Consider the following 20,294-nt stretch of genomic DNA (forward strand, 5'->3'; position numbering starts at 1 on the left):
AACAAGAAATAAGAATGTAGCAAAAGCGATTTTGGCACGTGAAAAGAGTAACCAAAGTGTAGATATCACGTGCGGTTTTGGTAAAGTAATGAAACTCTTTTCACTCCTTGAAAATTGGTTTATGGTTGAAATTATGGTCAAATATGCTGAGGGTCATACACACACTTACTATAGGAAAATGAAAATGCTAAGACACATCACACATGTTAAATTTTATATTTATTAATATAAAAAAATTAAAAGAAAAATGTTAATATGTGTGTTTATGACACATATTAAAAAAATTGAATGTAAAAATATTTGTTTCAAAAGTTTTGCATTTAATTTTGTCCCTATTTAAAAAATTGAATCGACAAATTTCAAGAGAATATTTTTATATTTGCCTTATACTTCATGTTGTCTTAATTATAAGAAACAAATTATTATTTATGTTCATTAAACAACTAATATATTTGACTTAATATAGTATAGACCAGATACATTAGTTGTTTAATAAATCTAAAAAATATTATTTTTTATATTTAATACCAGATGGAGTAATAGTAATTTCACATGTTAAAAATTTAAAGATAAAATATTCTTTTAAAATTTCTGCATTTAATTTATGAAAAATATAAATATAAAAGTTGAATCAAATGCATATATTTTAATAAAATATTTTTTAAAATTTGAATTATTAACATATGTACATAGGATTAACATTTGATCTTAAAAAGTTAAAATTTAATATTTCTCTTTTGAGTTTGATTTTTGTATCATGTCCACGAATATTTTTTAACGGGACTAATTTCACACTACACAATATCATCATATGATAAGAAATATCCGCGACCCGTGCATACGCATGACTATTATGCCAGTTTTGCTAATTTAAAGGGGCATCATGCTCACACTTGCCCCACTATCACACAAATTATTTTCATCTTCCACCACACCAACCATACAAGGGATGGAAATGCCTATGATTTTATTAAAAATAGGCATATGAAAATGAAATTATAAGGATTAATTCTCGGGTGGCTTTGTCTCATTGCCCCAATTTTTATAAAGGGAAAAAAAAACATTTTCACCTCCCCGTCCTTCGGTTTCATGCCTATAATTTTATTAAAAAATATAAAATATGTTTGAATAAGATTGTTTAGAAATTTCATCAACAAAAACATAAAAGAATTGATTATGGAAAGTATATCCTGTGATTAATTTTCATAATCCTAAGATGCATGAAGAGAATTATTTATACAAGAACATGGTAAACAGCTGCGAAATAAAATAAAGACGGAAAACTAGAGACATGAAAAGTAAGAAAACTGAAGAGAATAAAATTAAGGCGGATTCTAGGGTGGAAGACCATGATAGGCCTCTCACCGATGAGCCATGTGTTTTGTGGATCAGATTGAATGTGTACGTGATATTATTGTGTACTGTCAGTATTATATTATTTTATATTTATGAAACAAAGTTCCCGATTTTTTCGGAAAAAAGTTTTCGATCTTTTTTGGGGAAAATTTTTTTGATTTTTTTTCGGAAAAAAGTTCCCGAATTTCGCGGGAAAAATATCAATTTTAGATAAAAAACAATTCCGGAGGTTTTGTATGAACAAAAAAGTTTCCGTTCTTTTTTCGGGAAAAAAGTTCCGATATTTTATTCGGAAAAAAGTTTCGGATATTTTCCGGAAAAAAAGTTTCCGATTTTTTTCTGGAAAAGTTCTAATATTTTATTCGAAAAAAAGTTTTAAATATTTTCTGTTTTTTCACTCTTTTTTGTATCAGCAATACTTTTTCAGATGAACATTTCGAAACTATTTTCCCCAAAAAATTGGGAACTTTTTTCCGGAAAACATCGGAACTTTTTCCAGAAAAAATCAAAATCTTTTTTTCCGAAAAAATCCGAAACTTTTTTCCCGAAAAAAGAACGGAAACTATTTTTTTCCAGAAAAACTCCGGAATTATTTTTATCTGAAATCAAAACTTTTTCCCTAAAAAATCGGGAACTTTTTTCCGGAAAAAAAAATCGATCATTTTTTCCTGAGAAAATATCAAAAACTTTTTTTTCAAATTTTTTTTAATGCTGACAATACATCATAATATAATGTACACATGGTCTCCCACCCTAGAATCCGCCTAAAAATTACCAAGAGTTTTGCTAAGAATTACAAGAAAGAAAGATGATCATTACATTGAGCTTATGGTCTTATTTATAGGCTAGATGACCTAGATATTAGAATTTAGAAGCCACTATAGGATATTATTACATATTGAGTACATGATTGCACAAAATAAAGAGACAAAACCAAAAAAATCTGGTTTTCCAAGCTAAGTGCTCGTAGCAAGCCCAAGCTTCAACATTTTAGTTTTGCACACTTTTGGTGACGGTTTTATGATCTTTTGGCAATACTCAGACTTGATTTCATTGAATTTTCATTATCCCAACATTAAGGCATGCTCTCTACAATTTATTTGTAACTTGTACTTTTAATTCGGTGATGTTATTGTTGTTCTACTACAATTTATTTGTAGTTTTGTATTTTTTTCTCGCCATTTGTATATGTTACACTTATGGTTGAGTATTATAATATACTAGACGGCCGCCCGTGCGTTGCACGGGTTCGCCGGAACGTGATTTATATACCAATCATGGTTGCTATGTGCCGAGGTAATTAGTCATAAGCATATGCAAATTCCTTAAGGGGGCATCATTTATATACCAATCATGGATGCTATTAGCCGAAAAAGTTAGTCATGAACATGCGGAAATTATCAAAGGGGGACATCATTTACGTCGCAATTGAAATAGTATCATGTCGCAATTAAAACAAAGTAAATGAAGTACAGATTCATATCAGAAAACAACAAAAACAAATTAAAGGTAAATTGGATGCGAAAATTATCAAAGGGGGACATCATTTACGTCGCAAATGAAATAGTATCATGTCGCAATTAAAACAAAGTAAATGAAGTAAAGATTCATACCAGAAAACAACAAAAACAAATTAAAGGTCAATTGGATCACAAAAACTGGAACCAACACGGGTACTCTTCTTGCCGTGGACAATTTGCTCGTGCATTAGTTTACTATATTTGGCTTGTTGAATAGCAAAATATGACTCCCAAACAATAGCTTCTTGTGAACAATTGTTGTCGACTATCTTTCCTTTCATAAGTGGATGACTCGGTCATATCGAATTTTATAGTAGAGCCTTCAAGGACCCGTGAATCACCCTATTGGTAGATGGCTCAGTCACATCGAATTTTATAGTTGAGCTTTCAATGACCCGTGACATTAATAAAATTTAATAGAAAGATTCAAACTTCAACCTCTACTTATAGAAAGGTTTATGACTTTTTCGAGATACTTCAACCTCCGAGTATTGATAGAGAGATTCATAAATTTTAAGCCCTGCTTATAAAAAGGTCTACAATTTTTTAGGTAAAAATTATCAACACCAAACTATCAATGATTATATTGGAGCTTTCAAAGACCCGTGACTGAGCCTTGAAAAAAAATATATAACTTGGAAGGATTTTCAAACTTTAAGGTTGAACAAAATTGTAGCCATTTTTCCATGGATATTCTTATAATAATATTGTGTCATTAATTCCATGTTGTGAAAGTTGTATCATATTTTGAAATTCTCATCCAGCAAAAATTAAAAGAAAATTGACAAAATTGATAATTCATAAGTGGCTTTTAACCAAAGACACAATGAATTTAAAAAATGAATCTTTACTTATATGATCCACTATTTATATCCACACATCAGACTCATTATGAAAATCGGTTTCAATAGTCAATCCTTATGCAAAGATAAAGCTCCTTCTAAATAAACTACCAATATCTCTTCAAAGCCACAACTTCACTTGCTAACATTCTCATTTACACTAATTAAACTACCACCTAATACAGACTCAAAGCATACGAAAGCACCTATAGTTTATTTCCTTTATTCAGCAGCACCACTTGTAGCTCCAATTGGTGAAGCAAATTCTGACCAAATTTATGCAGACTTCACCTTTGTTATGCTTGCCATTACACTCAATTGAGTCACATCTCCAACAACAGTTACTTTCTTTGCTGCAAAGTCTATGCTTGGATGACAACTAATTTCATCTTCATAATATCTCCATCCACTAAAAATTTGAGCCAACCTATTAAAGTAGGAATCTTTCAACATAATTTGAGCCACCAACATTCACAGAGTTTGCAATCTAATAAAGATCGAACGCATTGTGAGATATGAGATCTTGGACTGCACATTGGTTGAAACATATCAATCTCTCCAAGTTCAAAACTTCATACTTATCCCTAATTTAAGTTGTTGAGAACTTTTTTTTACTTAGTATCATAAGCAAAGATTGAAGCAATTAAGTAATGTATATTAAAGCATTCAAAATTACAACAAAGCATGTCATATCTCTGTTTCCAAAGCCAGCCATCTAAAGCAAGAAAGATAAGAGTCCGACTTTTTTTCTTTCTTTCCTGGATTGGGTTTTATAACAGTCATTTAATTATGTGAGATAGGATGCCATATGGGAAATGAAGGGTTAGACGAAGATGGTATTGAGATAGGATAGACAAAACACAGAGGAGATGAATAGAAAAGAAAATTAGAAGAGTGGTGTATTTGATCAATGAGAAAATATGCGTGGACTAGTGAAGGAGTTATGCAAAAATACAGGGTTGGATACTCAAGACTTCCTAAAAAGTAGCAATGATGATGTAGTCATCCCTATAAAATAGTAATAACCATAAATACCTATCCCCCCTCCCCTACAAAGTAGCAATTATGATTCACCAACATGGGTTCCAAATTTATCTGCATACGTAAAAAAGGAATAAAAAGTTGCTTATAAAAAAAATAAAAATAAAAAGGAGTTTAGTTGCTTAATTAGTGTGTTTCTAATTGGACATTGCTATCTACTTAATACTGTTTCACATTTGTTTAAACACCAACTAATAAGATCAAAACTCTATTTAAACACCAACTAACCAACATAATATTATGTAACCATTAACCAATACGTGTGATTGGGTAGAGAATCTTAAAAATAGTTTCTAACCTCGGTAGATTCAATGAGATCCTCAATAGTCATCTTTGGGGTCTACAGCAAATCATCGACGACACTATGCATCACTGGTCCGATCATTTGATTAACCACTTGACTCAACTACACATTAGCAACATTCATCATTTATTTAAGAAAATAGACAATCAAGCACCAAAGAGTAGCTAAAGGAAATTCAAGCAACCAGCATAGAAGAATCACCTTTCTAGGTTTCTATATAATTAGATACTTCAGGAATCTGAGCATTCAACAACAATTCTGATCCATAAAAAGAATTTGAAATTTACATAGCACATACTCAAATGGAAACAAAAAAATAAACCACCAGAGCTATATTTCAAACAATAGGTGAAAAGGAAGTATTTTCCTACCAAGGTACTTCTTAAGCTTGCATAGTTGTATTATGATTACCATAGGTAGGGATGAATCATGAGTATATCCAAGAATTTCTGCATATTTAGAGCAAAATCATCCCACAAAGTGCAATGCACCCTATTACCTCTACACTAAGAACGATGAAGGTGGATAAGTATATGCAAATAATTATGGAATTAAGATGCACAAAACCTTGTAACACATATAAACTCACTCTAAATCTTCAAGGGTTGCATCCATAACCTTACTTATCTTCCTATTTTTCTCACTGCCTTCACTCCTTCCTCAGCCTGCCCCTTGCCTATATCAAAGACACAAAATACAATTAAAATATATAACATAAAAAATTCTAATTTTCATAAAATCAGCTGGATCAATCAACATATAAAACAACCAAATTTGAAAAATCAATTGAAAATCCCTACACAAATTATATGCATAACTCTAAGGGCAAAAAAGTTTAATCCACATTCCATGAATCAAAACAAAATTAATATATAGTAATATGTATAGTACTTAATTTTTTTTAAAAAAATTGTAGAATCAATTGAAGAATCAGCATTGCACTAAATCATATACATGATTCTATGCACGAAAATATTAATCAACATTGAAACTAAGAAATGTTCTCTACGTAGGGTTGCAACCTCAAAAAAGAATTCATACTCAAATCTTAACTTTATAAGAACAAAAAGGACATATCAGAGGTGCAATCAAATATGATTCAATTTTGAATATACCTTTATCCTCTTCAAACTCTCATTTGTATTAATCGTTACCTCAAAATTTGCACTTTTGGTTGCTATCTCCTGCAAAACAATATCAACATGTTAATAGCCAAGCATGCCATCTCAAACATATGCCTAAAATATATACACCAAGATCAAAAAATTATTGAGTAAGAAAAATAGATTAGAAAATTATCTTCCCTAAAACTATTCTTTCTTTTAGTAGGGAACTCTCCTCTTACTTCACAAACAAACAATGTCGTACAAATCTAAATCAGGCCGCAACTGAGACAGTAATAAAACATAACAAAAATAATGTTATATTCAATTTAGATTGGAGCTATATATATTTTTTAAAACCCAACCCAGTATATCGTTAAGTACTAAAATTGTTCCCTGCATATAAGGATACACACCAGATCTGCAAAAATTAAAAAGGGTAATCTTAAGTCCAATATAAGTATAACATATCATACATATACAAAGAAGCAAAAAATAGAGAACTCACAGCCAACTAAAAAAACCTTCTTCAAGCCCCCATCATACCATCCATCTTTGAAATATATCTTTCCTATTTTTCTTTTCAACAGATACTTGAATCTGGTTTTGGTTTTGGATCTTGCAGCATCGTATATTTTGACATCCATCTTTAGTTTCTGATCGGTCAAAGTCATGCCACGAACCACTTGATATCTATCAATAGCTTAGATAGACTGACTGCGACGAAATTCTGACTGCAAAGGATCCAAATACAAATTAAGTTATCGCAAATTGGGCTATTGAAAGTAACTTACAACTCATTCAAATACTTGGTTATTCATAATCATACACAAATGTCTGATACATTAGGAGGAAAGTATTATTCATTTAAATACATTATGGGCTTGTGAACACTGTTGTCTTTGCAAGTTCTAGAGCTAAATTGCGTCCAAACAGCTTCTGCACAATAACTAATGCAAACTCAATGGAGGTTCCGAGGCATCTGCTGGTAATAAAGCAAATTAGCAAAGTAAAATGGTTAGCAAATAAGTTGCAAAACCAAAACCGCAAAAATTGATCTACTTCTTAAAACCAAGTCTATTGCAAAAGATTCAAAAAAGCAAATTATGATAGAAAAAATTGATCAACTTTGGGAAAAACTCGATGTGAAAAATTTATGCATAAATTAACATCTCATACCTCAAACGATATGAAATAGTGCATAGTGTCCCATCAACAACAACCCTGTTTTCTACTTCACTCTGATCTGATAACTTGCTGCACATGGCAGGAAAAGCAGTAGCCTTTTTACCCTGTATCGAAGAAAATATGACCGTGTCTCAAATTAACATCACAATGCAAAATGAAGTTATAAACAATGAAGCACATGATAGCAGCATAAAAGAGTCCAAAGAAATGTGAAGAGAAGCTTAGGCCTATTAAGTGCTTGTAGCAACATAAAACACAATTAGAATAAAGAGTTTAAAGAGGAGTTAGCATCACAAGGTGCATGCTTTTCTGAATTTTGCATCTACAATCATGCCACTTGATGTCTGGATAGTGCTTATGCAAAGATTTGAATCATGGAACATTCAGAGCATGCAAACTGTCCAAGCAAATTAAAAATGCATGACATAAGTATGCAAACTCAAAATCAATATTATTTTAATATTCTCACTTCATAGCTAAATCACTAAGCACATTATAAAAAAAATAAAAATAAAAAGATAAGCCTCAATGGTAAACTAAATTAGTAGTACCTTCATTATCACACTGGGAGATTACTCTCCTTCATAAGTAACACTTCCATATCATTTTATAGCAGCCTTACCATACGCCATAGAATCAATCAATAGATCAAACAATTCAATAGCACGCTATGTAGAAAAGAAATTTTAAAAGGGACACAATCCAAAAAAATTAATTACTTGTAAGTGCTCAAACTAAACCATTGTAGCAGGTAACTAAAGAATCAAATTAATCCCTTGGAGCAACCTGCCAGGAAAGGAAAGAAAAAAGGGTTAAAATGTGAAAAACATGACATTGTATCATTGTTGGACCACCAATCCAGTTCCTCTCCATCTCACTTATAGAAAGGTTACATCTAAAAGAGCAAACAAACTTAAATACCAAATCATATAAAATAACAGAGAACCACATTTCACATCACCACCATTTTGAAACTGAATCAAAACTACCCTCAAATCAAATTTCATGTTACTCTTGTCCCATGATGGATTCAAGAAATCACATATCAAAACCTACACACAAAAAAAAAAAACTACAAAATAATCCAAAATATTGCAGAGTTCAATTTAGCTTATGTATTGTTTAAGTCATTAATTAATTCAATTCAAGAGTTTTCCTAATTAATCCTAAATCCCTAAGTTAACATGCATAATTGAATTTGGGGAAAACTATTAAAGCTACTCTATTAAAGTGAGTTTTTCCTAAAGGAACCCACCTGAATGAGATTAACTCAGAAACTTTAAGAAATGAGCTACTCCATAGAATTCCCAGTAGCTCAAGATGATGATCATGATGCTAACCTCAAACCCAAAATTCTGCACCTGACCCTGAACTTCAAACGCGTCTGCAGGATTCATTACAGCTCCATAATTCATAATATTGGTGTCGGAACGACCAGAATTTCGTTAGCTAACCATAGAGACAAACCACACTAAATTCGGAGTTATAGAGAAAGAGCAGTTACCGTTTTAGTGAGCCCCTGTCCAGAATTAACTCAAATTTCATGTTACTCACTCTTGTCCCATGATGGATTTAAGAAATCACATATCAAAACCTACAAACAAAAAAAAAACTACAAAATAATCCAAAATATTGCAGAGTTCAATTTAGCTTATGTATTGTTTAAGTCATTAATTAATTCAATTCAAGAGTTTTCCTAATTAATCCTAAATCCCTAAGTTAACATGCATAATTGAATTTGGGGAAAACTATTAAAGCTACTCTATTAAAGTGAGTTTTTCCTAAAGGAACCCACCTGAATGAGATTAACTCAGAAACTTTAAGAAATGAGCTACTCCATAGAATTCCCAGTAGCTCAAGATGATGATCATGATGCTAACCTCAAACCCAAAATTCTGCACCTGACCCTGAACTTCAAACGCGTCTGCAGGATTCATTACAGCTCCATAATTCATAATATTGGCGTCGGAACGACCGGAATTTCGTTAGCTAACCATAGAGACAAACCACACTAAATTCGGAGTTATAGAGAAAGAGCAGTTACCGTTTTAGTGAGCCCCTGTCCAGAATACGGGTTTCACATACTTCTTCCAATTCCCAATTTCTATTATACCACAAAATCACTTGTGAGTTTGAAAACCCATATAGGGAAATCAATGGCAGAACTGGATCTTTGTAGAAATCATAAAACAAAACCATAAAAATCAATAGTATTAACCAAAGATCAGAAATAACCAAACTATAGATATTGTCAGTTCATAGAAAGATTAACAAAGTACCTGTTGCAGCTGCAGCAATAAGAGTTATGATTTCTACAAAGTTTATGAGCAAATTGACACGAGGAACCTGTTGTAACAACAAACAATTAAAATTAAAAAAAAAAACGAAAACAGTTTGAAAGAGAAAAGAGATTTTTCTAGTCAATTGAGTTTATTGACATCCAAAGATCCAATTTCATGGAGGATTTCAAACATGCAAGATCTAAATTTGAGGAATTGAAATTTGGGGGTTAGGGTTGATGATTTTCGGCCTACCTGAGAGGAAGAATAACGTGAGTCTGATGACGGCGGCATCACCGGAAGCGGAGAGGACGTTCTGATTCGGAGATCGATTTGTAGGTGGTGGTGGAGGTTGTGGTGGATGCGGTGGTGGAGGAGGAGATGAGGCAGGGAGGAGAGATGAAAGTGATGGTGAGAAAAGAGAGAGCGTACGAGAGAGAGAGGGAGAGAAGAGAGAGAAAAAAACATTACAAATGAAAAAAATTTGGGAAAAGAGAAATACATATGTCATTGGACCCAATGCATGTGTTACATATTGCTTCTAGTTACCTCCTCTGCATCACAACCAACACACTTGTCATGTGAAGCTATAGATGGTTTCAAAGTTGTATGTGGAACATGATCATTGGGCCAAGACAAGCACATGGTGGCAACATACAATTGGATATGAGGCAAATGTGTTAAGCACTAATTGGTTAGCTAATTAAGGTTTCCAATTAGGGTTGCAAAGTTTATCATCCTTTATATATAGATAGATTTGCTGATTAAAAAAAAAAAAGGCATGCTCTCCACTAGAGCTGTCAAAACGGGCGGCCCGGATAATTTCGGGCCGGCCCGGTCGGGCTTCGGGCTTCGTCGGGCCGGGCTGAAAAGACCGGATAAAAACGGGCTACCAAAATTAGTGCCCGAGCCCGGCCCGGTACGGGTAGTCGGGCTTTCGGGCCGGCCCGGATTATTTTTAAAAATTTTCTTTTTACTCTAGTGCTCAAACTCAACCATGTAAATAACATTAATAATTCTCGCGCGTCATATTTTTTACTCATCATATATATATATATATATATATATATATATATATATATATATATATATATATATATATATATATATATATATATATATATATATATATATATATTCTCGCGCGCCCTATTTTTACTCATCCACTACCTATGAGTTTCTCGCGCTTCATATTTTTACTCATCCGCTGCCTACGACTTTCTCGCGCGCCCTATTTTTACTCATCCGCTACGTACGAGTTTCTCGTGCGCCCTATTTTAATTCATTCACTATGTACGAGTTTCTCGCGCATCCTTTTTTTACTCATCCGCTACCTACGAGTTTTTTGGGTGCCCTATTTTTACTCATCTGTTACTTAAGTAGCGGATACTGTTTTATAATTTATATTACAAACTAATTTCAAATCATTCAAAACAAATTATTTATATTTATATTTTATTTTTTTAATTTTAATTTTTTCGGGCTTGTGGGACGCCCGCGGCCCATTCGGGCTAGCCCATATTTTAATCGGGCTTTGTCAGGTCGGGCTAAAAAGCCCGAAAATAATTCGGGCTAGAATTTTCAAAACCCGAGCCCGGAAAAAAATCGGGCTTGGCGGGCCGGCCCATTCGGGCTAGCCCATTTTGACAGTTCTACTCTCTACTACCATAAGTTGACCCTTAGACTTCAGGGTAACTTAATATGCATCAATTTCACTCTTTTTTTCTTCTTTCAAATTCTCTTGATTCATTTCTAATAAATAAATAAAAAATAAAACAAGTGAAATCTTTGGGGACTAAAATAAAAATTTTGAAAAACTATAGGGACCAAAAACATATTTAACCATTTCTTAAATTATCATTTGCCTATAGTTGAATATTAATAGCTAAGATAGATAATACTATAAGAAGTAAGCAACAAGTCAGGGAGAACCAGCAAAGATAAGGATCTATTTGTTAACTGCTTTTTAATTTAAAATAAAATCATGTAACTAAAAACTTATCTAAAAGTATGGGATAAATTAAGATCTAGTGCACACAAATATCGCAACAAAATTTTATAGTCTTATAAATAGATCAATATAAGGCCACATAAATCACAAATTCTCTTTCTAAATTATCTTGTTTACCAAGCGTAAGCTCTTTGCAAAAGTAGAAGCTCTTCTTGAAAAGTTATTCTTTTTCGTTAAATAATTAGCTCGGCTATGAAGGAATGATCTCATAGCCCATAGGGGTTTGGATAGTAACAACCTACATAATCCAATATTATTCATAATTAGCTTGGCAATGATGATGGATATATAGTTCCAAATTCATATGTTTATAGGTAGAGTCTTGAATCTTGATGATGTTTGGAATGGAGAAATTCATAACATTTATTGTTTGTTCTTTTGTCATTTCGCATATTTTTATTGTTGTTTTTCAATAAAAAATATGCCAAATGATAAAAGATTAAACAACATGTTAATTTTGTTTGTATCTCTCTCTACCTACTTAAAGGTTAAAAAGATAAGAGGTAAATAGAACTTTTAATATTTCATTTGTTGTATTAGATTTAGGTGATGTCATTTGTTTGTTGACGCATGTTTTAATTTTTAGCTTATTATGATTATGATAATCCAATGTAAAGAAAATCAATTTTGTACAATTAATTTGTTTAATTTTGTAAATTATTACAACTTTTTACTAAAATATAGAATATACTTTATATGTTATAGGCCACATTAATCTTGATCTCTGGAATTAATATTCTTCCTCCCGAGGCTCCTAGGGCCGGTGTGTGGCGTGTGAAGGTATGATTGAGTCGTCGATTCATCTATTTTTGCATTGTAATAATGCTTTCTTGGTGTGGATCGAAATCTTTAGAAGTTTAGAGGCATTGAAGTTGAGAACAGAGCCGGTCCCAAGATTTTGTAGAAGACAAATAAAATTTATGTTGTCATGTGTTTATTTTGGTTGTGTACATAAAGTGATTTTTCTTCCAAAAAAAGTGATTTTATTCATAGAAAAAAATCATCATTTTGTAGGGGATTTCCGCTTTCCAATTTTAGGGATTTGTTTTGTTTTTTAGAGCAATATTTGTATTAAATTAATATTTTGACTTTTGAGAGCAATGTTTTTGCTTTGTTGCAGACTACACATCTTTTGGTCAAAAAAGATAAGCTTCACTACGAGGAAGACTTTTTATCAAATCCTTTTTTTCCTTGAAGGATACTGTAGACAAGATTTGAATCGAATTTGGGAGATGTTGAATATGCCTTGAAATCTTAGTTACATTTACAAGACGTCAGAAAATTCTTTGTTGAATCTTTTGCATCTTTGCTATTTTAGAGATTTTTTTGGGAAAAAAAAAATATTTTCTTGGAGGACTCTGACTTGGATTTGTTTTATTTTAAAACAGATTTGTTATTAATTTTTTGGCATATATTTTTCTATAAATAGGGAGTGCTTTATTAATAGAAAAATTGAGGAAGAGAGTAGAGATAGAGGCAAGGATTAGGGTTTTCCACCACACAAGGGCTAGAGTTTTAGAGAGGAAAAAAAGTTTTCTCTTGGTACAACTCTAGGGTGGACGAACTATATTTGTGGTACACCTTGTGAAACACTTATCAAATTGAGTCTGTTGGTCACGAGAAGAAATTCAGGTTTTGAGTAGAATTAGGATTAATTCTTGTAACCCAATTGAGAATTTCTTTGTAAAGTTACTCTTTGATATAGTGGAACGTGTTGAGGCAAAATCCACTTTTGATGTTTTAAAGATTACAAACATCTTTAATTATATTTTAAATGATTCTGATCATTTTGTTATCTAACAAGTGCTTTTGAGTGATATAAGTTTAAACAGATTCTAACAATCCACTTGCACAGTAAAAATCCTGGAAAGCTGTTTTAAGACCAATCTAAGAACATTCTTCAAACATACTTGTGTGGAATTGTCTTGTGTGGAATTGTAGAGGGGCTAGAGGCCATAACTTTCCTTCACTTATTTGAGATTACACGAAAATGTATCATATTGATTTCATTCGAGAGATTCACATAGGTGGTAACACAGTTAAAAAAGTTATTAAGAAAATTGATATGGATAATTATGTTCGAGTTGATGCTGTTGGATTTTTTAGGGGAATTTGGTGTCTTTGGAGATCAAACTGTCCTCCTATTACAATGATTTCTACTTCTCACCATTTTATCCATCTTAATATTAACGGAATTCTCCTCCAGCTTGGTGTTTATCCATTGTGTATGCTAGCCCACAACTTCGATGTTTAAAATTATTAGAAATTCAATTCTAACCATTGTCAACAGCACTCTTTAAGAGTAAATTTTTTTGACCCACCTCGTCTTTACAACTAAAATAATGACATGAATATTAAAGAGTAGCCCATGTATTAGCTTCTCTATCATAATATAATTCTTTTATCATAATTTTTTTTGTTCCCTTACGTTTAAAAAGTATCAATTTTGTACCTTAAGTTTCCATTAGGTTTCAATTTAGTACTTTCCGTTAATTTTGTCAATAAAACCATTTGAACTATACACTTGTCAGTGTGTCCACGTGTCTGTCCACATATGCAAACTGGTCGTGACAAAACTGACAGAAAAAATTAACTATTGCAAACGGTTAAAATGTAAGAGACCAAATTGATACGTTTTAAACGTAAAGAACTAAATTGAAATCCAAGGGTGTTTGTTTCATGGTTATAAAAAATGATTCTCAGGAATATGGAAGTTACGAATGGGTTTCCATGTTTGTTTTAAAGTTAGGAAATTATTTTCGAGGTATAAAATATTCCATGGAATAAAATAACTTCTCATTTCCCATGTAATAACTACACATATACCCCATGTTTGCAAATAATCCCAGGAATATCATAAAGGACCAAACTTATGTACAGTTCCATATACACAGTTCTTATTGTGCTAGATACATGGGGGAAATTATTTTTATTTAAAAACAATTTCTTTTTCTTTTTTTAATTAAAAAAATATAAATAACTACCTTTTTGTGAGAGGAACAACAAAAACTGCATCTAAAATAATGCATATAAGTTTTGTCCTATCATAAATATTAACCAAACACTTTTTTTAAAAAATTCCCAGAATTAAGATTCCAATTATTAATTCTTGGGAAGATTATTCCGGGACATAAATTTATCATCCTTGAATCATACGTCCTCTAAAATAAACATAAGAGATCAAATGTGTAGTTAATCATTTTATTTTCTATTGTTTTAATCAAATCAATATCAATTAAGTCATTATTCTCAATATAAAAATAAAGATGATCATTAATAACTAATATTCTCAATATAAATTTTTTGATAGGTGATTTGCCACCCAATCCATGCTACGCCCTATATGACAGCTAATTCACAACAAATCTGTAGCTAACTCTGTTTTACTAGAGATTAGCTACGGAGTAGCTAGAAACACCTTCGTAGCAAATCTGATATTTTCTTGTAGTGCAACTTATATCCTCGATAAAATTTTAAATCTTTTTTAATACTAATTCAAGGTAGATCATCTATAAAATAATTCCAAATAACAACACATATCGTTAATAAAATTTCAAATTTCTTTTAAGTATTGATTCACGGTAAGTTATCTCTAAAAGTGGTCTATATTAATTTTTTCCCAACTTTAAATACTTTTTTTGTTTTGAATGTACTTTTTTTTTAATAACAACTTTATACTATTGTTAGTTCTTAATACATCAACTTTTGTTTAGTCAAAAAAAAAAAAAGTTTGTCTTTACAATATATAAAATATATTTTTGTCTTATATACTCAATACATTAATTTTTAATAGTTATTATGGTCAAAGAAAAGTCTTATATGCATATATAAATAATCCTCTATACTATGTTATATGTACAAGATGAAGATGGCCGCCGGAAGAATACGTGTTCTCGCATTAGTATTTTTATTTGCTTTCTTCATCCTCACACCAGGTTAGAATACTAGACAAAATTATCTATTCATCATTTTTTGTTTTAACTAACCGATGCATCATTTTGTGTTGTTAACTAACTTATTCATCATATTTTGTTAAATTGATGATTGAAGTGATAAATTAATTTATAAGTGATATGTTCGAAGTTTAAATCTTATAATACGTACAATTTAATATTAATACTACCATTTATTGTTATAAAAGGAGTTAAATATTTTTTTTTTTTTGAAGGGGAAAAAGTTTTATTAAACAAAAACTGAAACAGGAGTAATATTACCTTTATCTTTTTGGATAAAGGGCAGAATACAAGGTGGGATGTTATCAATCCATTCTTTGTTGGGTTCTGATTCGGCCCAAATTGCTATTTCATGAGCGGTCCGATTCTTCTCCCTTGGAACCCATTCTATCGACGAATTAGGGTTGTTCTGGAGGAAAGTTTTGCAGCGCCGAGTGATACAGCCCCAGCTTCTGCGAATCACGCTCTTCTCTTTAATAGCGTTCACAACAATTTGCGAGTCGAGTTCAAATATCACCTTCCTTTCTCCCATCCTTTCGATCCATTCAATTGCATCCATTAACCCAAAAGCTTCGCCTGTTATTACATCCGTAGTCCCTTTGTGAGCCCTAGTTGCAACTCCGATGGCGCTCCCATCCGACCCCCTTAGAACCATCCCTGTTAACCAATGGTCATCACTGCTAAGGTGAGCATCCACATTGATCTTCAGGGTGCCCCTAGGTGGTGGACTCCAGCTTATATCGTTATTGCAACCTTTTGTTCTCACGCACGGATTTTGGATTTGCTGCTCAAAACCATGGAGCTGGTATTCCTGTATCTGGTTCAAAGCAGTGGAGCTGATGTCTTGAGGAGGTAAGTACTTATTCTGAAAAACTAGCATGTTTCTAGCGTACCATATTCCATAGGTGATAGCTGTAATCTTCTCCATGCATTCTTTATCTGTGTTGTTTTTCATAAAATTGATCCAGTCGAAGAATTCTGAGATTTGGTTGAGCCCTAGGTTTAGATTCAAAGATGAGGCAAACCATACTTGTTTTGCCCATTCACATTCTAAGAACAGTACATGATTGATTGTCTCTGTAGTATTTGAGCATCGAGGGCATAAGGGTTCACATCTGACCCCTCTTTTGAATAAATTGCCCTTCACTGGTAAGGCATTTTTTAGAGCTCTCCAAAGTAGGTGACTGTGCTTAGGAGGCACATTTAGCTTCCAAAGAGCGCTCCAGATATGTTGAGTGTTATTGGAAGAGGTAGCATTTGATAGACTACCCCAATTCATGATAGCATTATAGCCAGACTTTACTGAATATTGCCCATCCTGTGTACCTTCCCATGTAATTGTGTCTGGTTGGGTTTTGTCAATGATAGGGATATTTAGTATCATTTGAGCATCATAAGGGTGGAAAATTTGGTTTATAATAGTTTCATTCCATTCATGGTAGTTATTATCCATGAGCTCCTTTACTTTGGTGAGGTTCAGATCATTAGGCCTAGGGTTTACCTTGTAACTAGTAGCTTTTTGCTGTATCCATTTGTCATCCCAGATGTTAATGTCATGGCCAGACCCTATTGTCCAGTAACATCCTTTTTGTAAAACCCAACTGGCCTGTGTAATACTCCTCCAGGTGTAGCTTATCATTTGTTTGTGTTTAGCATTTAGGAAACCTTCATTAGGGTAGTATTTTGCCTTAAGGACTTGGGCCACCAGTGAGGTTGGATTAGTGATAAGCCTCCAGCCCTGTTTGGCCAAAAGAGCCTCGTTGAAAGCTCTCAGATTTCTGAAGCCTAGTCCCCCACTTTTCTTTTGAGTGCAAACCTTTGACCACTTCATCCAGTGTATTTTCCTGAGGTCAGTGGTGCTTCCCCACCAAAAGTTACATATCATTCTTTCAAGTTGTTCACATACCCCTTTAGGAATGAGGAAGCAGCTCATAATATATGTAGGGATGGCTTGAGCCACAGCCTTGATTAGAGTGCCTCTTCCTGCAAAAGATAGATTTTTTTCCTTTCATCCTTTAAGCTTTTTCCAAATTTTCTCTTTGATATAGTTGAAAATCTGTTGTTTGGGTCTTCCATGCATTATAGGCATACCTAGATATTTTGAAAAGTGCTCTACAGTTTGCATAGGCAAGATTCTAGATACTTCCCCTTTAATGTCAGCAGTGACTCCTTTGCTAAAAAGCATTTCAGATTTTGCTAAGTTAACAAGTTGTCCTGATGCTTTTTGGTAAGCTTGAATTATTTCATGGATGGTGGAGACCTCCTTACTAGTTGCCCTGCAAAAAATTAGACTGTCATCAGCAAAAAGTAAGTGACTAATTTCAGGAGCCCCTTGGGATATTTTGACCCCATGGATAAGTTTTCCTTGTTGGGCTCTTGATATTAGCCCAGATAAGACATTAGCACAGATAATAAAAAGGTAGGGTGAGAGAGGGTCTCCCTGTCTGAGTCCCCTTTGAGGACAAAACTCTTGTGATGGGTAACCATTGATGAGAATGGAAAATTTGACTGTAGAAACACATTTCATAATAGTTTGCACCATAGTAGCTGGGAACCCCATAATGGACATAGTTGCCTCAAGGAACTCCCATTCAACCCTGTCATAAGCTTTTTCCATATCAGTCTTGATCCCAACATGACCAGTTTTCCTTTTAGTATGGGCAAGATAATGAAAAATCTCAGAGGCAATAAGGGTATTGTCAGTAATGAGTCTGCCTTGTATGAAGGCACTTTGGTTAGGGCTAATCACATCCGGTAGAATTGTTTTTATTCTGTTGGCTATGGTTTTGGTGATGATCTTGAGTGTAACATTACAGAGGGATATGGGCCTAAAGTCACTAGGGGATGTAGGGTTATTTATTTTTGGGATGAGGCAGATATACGTGTTATTTAGGTGGCTAGGGTCACCATTGTTATTAAGAACATTTAGCACCATGTCAGTTACCTCCTTTCCAATGACCTCCCAGTGAGTGTGGTAGAATATAGCAGGTAAACCATCAGGGCCAGGGGCTGCAAGAGCTTTCATCTCCTTTATTGCTTGAAACACTTCCTCTTTAGTAAAATGTCTATTCAGCTCTTGGTACATGTCAGTGTTGATTCTATCTTTTACTACTCTGATAGTATCAGGTATTGCTTGAGCATCTTGTTTTGTGAACAAAGTTTTGAAGTGATCCACTAAAACTTTCTCTATTCCATCATCATTAGTGTGAGTGTGTCCATGAGAGTCAGTGATTTTTTCAATCTTATTCTTACTTCTTCTAATGTTAGCCTTCATATGAAAATACTTGGTATTTTTGTCCCCATGTTTAAGCCATAATTCTCTTGATCTCTGTTTCCACCATGTCTCTTCACATTCCATAATATTGTCTAATTCCTTCTCTTTTTCCTTAATTTGGAGGGTTAGGTCTTCAATGCCATTTTGGTCATTCAGCACTTGTAACTCAGTTTGAAGGGTTTTGATGCGTTTAGGAATGATTCCAAAACGATTTGTTCCCCATTTGTGGAGAGAGGATAGGGTGTCATTAAGTTTTTTGACAGTAGTTCCTCTATTTTTCTGCCAAGCATCCTTGACAATTTGATAGTGTAGGGGGTCCCTGGTCCAAATTTGTTCGTAACGAATAGGCTTTGGCCCTCTTTCATTTGTTGTTGGGCCTGAAAAAGTATTAAAATCTAGTAATATAGGCATATGATCAGAGCTATATCTAAGAAGGTGATAGTTACAAAAAACAGGGAATAAGTTTTTCCATGCAGAGTTTGCTAGAAATCTATCCAGTCTAGCTTTTATCAGGTGTTGGCTTTGTTGCTTGTTTGTCCAAATAAAGATGTCACCCTTGTAGCCAAGATCCTGCAAATCACAAAGGGTTAAGGTAGATCTAAAGAGAGTAGTGATATTATTATCAGGGGGATTGCCCCCAAATTTCTCATTGTTACTGCTAGTAAGGTTAAGGTCTCCAAACAGGAGCCATTTATTGTTAGCAGAAGCATTATGGAGAGTAGTAAGGAGATCACAAGTTAGGTGCTTATGTTGATGTTTAGGGTAACCATAGACCCCAGTAGCTCTCCACTGCACAGAATTAGACAAGTTAGTAACCAGCATATCAATATAGTTAAAATCAACATCTTTTATATCAACATTACAGGAGTAATTGTTCCATAACAAAATGAGGCACCCAGATCTCCCTTTGTCTCCATTTAGAGTACAATCTACATGGTAAAAGCTGTAAGAAGCAGCAAAATTATTTTTGAACTGAGGGGATATGTTATGAAGCTTAGTTTCCATAAGAAAAATGATGTCAGACTTGTTGTTGGCAATGAGCTTTCTCAGGGCTCTCACTGTCCTGGGATTGCCAAGTCCCTGACAGTTCCACGCCATGAGTTTCATTGCTTCTGGCAGCCTGAGCTTCCCAGGCTTGCCACTGTTTGGATCTCCATGTTGATTCTATTGTCTGTGTTGGCGTCATATGCCATCTTCAATCTTTTAACTTGGTGGTTGTCTTCTATTGTAGATTTTCCAGTGTATTCTGTATTCTGGTTGTTCTCACTGTATTGCTGAGCTTTCCTGTCTAGTACTAGTTGTTGATTGGTGTTTTTTGTATTTCATTGAGGCTTGTTTCCTGCTGCTCATGCTCCTCCCTTGGTTTAGCTTGATTTTTATTCTTAGGTGTTTGGTTTTGTAGCTTTATAGCAGCCAGTTGGGC

At 33.4% G+C, this 20,294-nt stretch overlaps 1 long non-coding RNA gene across 50 annotated transcripts; it reads right to left on the minus strand.

Moving 5' to 3' along the window:
* Positions 1 to 3,707: 3,707 nt before the first annotated feature.
* Positions 3,708 to 10,200, minus strand: LOC123888494. 50 transcript variants are annotated; one of them, XR_006802100.1, is made up of 16 exons: positions 9,889 to 10,195; positions 9,634 to 9,700; positions 9,399 to 9,458; positions 9,150 to 9,278; positions 8,859 to 8,948; positions 8,610 to 8,738; positions 7,906 to 8,140; positions 7,346 to 7,751; positions 7,042 to 7,148; positions 6,675 to 6,900; positions 6,179 to 6,587; positions 5,653 to 5,739; positions 5,435 to 5,569; positions 5,265 to 5,321; positions 5,058 to 5,165; positions 3,708 to 4,246 (listed from the first exon to the last, which is right to left on the minus strand). It is a non-coding gene; the product is annotated as an uncharacterized LOC123888494 (long non-coding RNA). The 50 variants fall into 50 exon arrangements; XR_006802085.1 differs by having other exon boundaries at positions 3,708 to 4,813; positions 7,346 to 8,140; positions 9,889 to 10,197; XR_006802122.1 differs by having other exon boundaries at positions 3,708 to 4,813; positions 8,610 to 8,948; positions 9,889 to 10,197.
* Between the last annotated feature and the right edge of the window lie 10,094 nt (positions 10,201 to 20,294).

The sequence above is a fragment of the Trifolium pratense genome, linkage group LG6, assembly GCF_020283565.1.
Source record: "Trifolium pratense cultivar HEN17-A07 linkage group LG6, ARS_RC_1.1, whole genome shotgun sequence".
Classification (NCBI taxonomy): domain Eukaryota; kingdom Viridiplantae; phylum Streptophyta; class Magnoliopsida; order Fabales; family Fabaceae; genus Trifolium; species Trifolium pratense.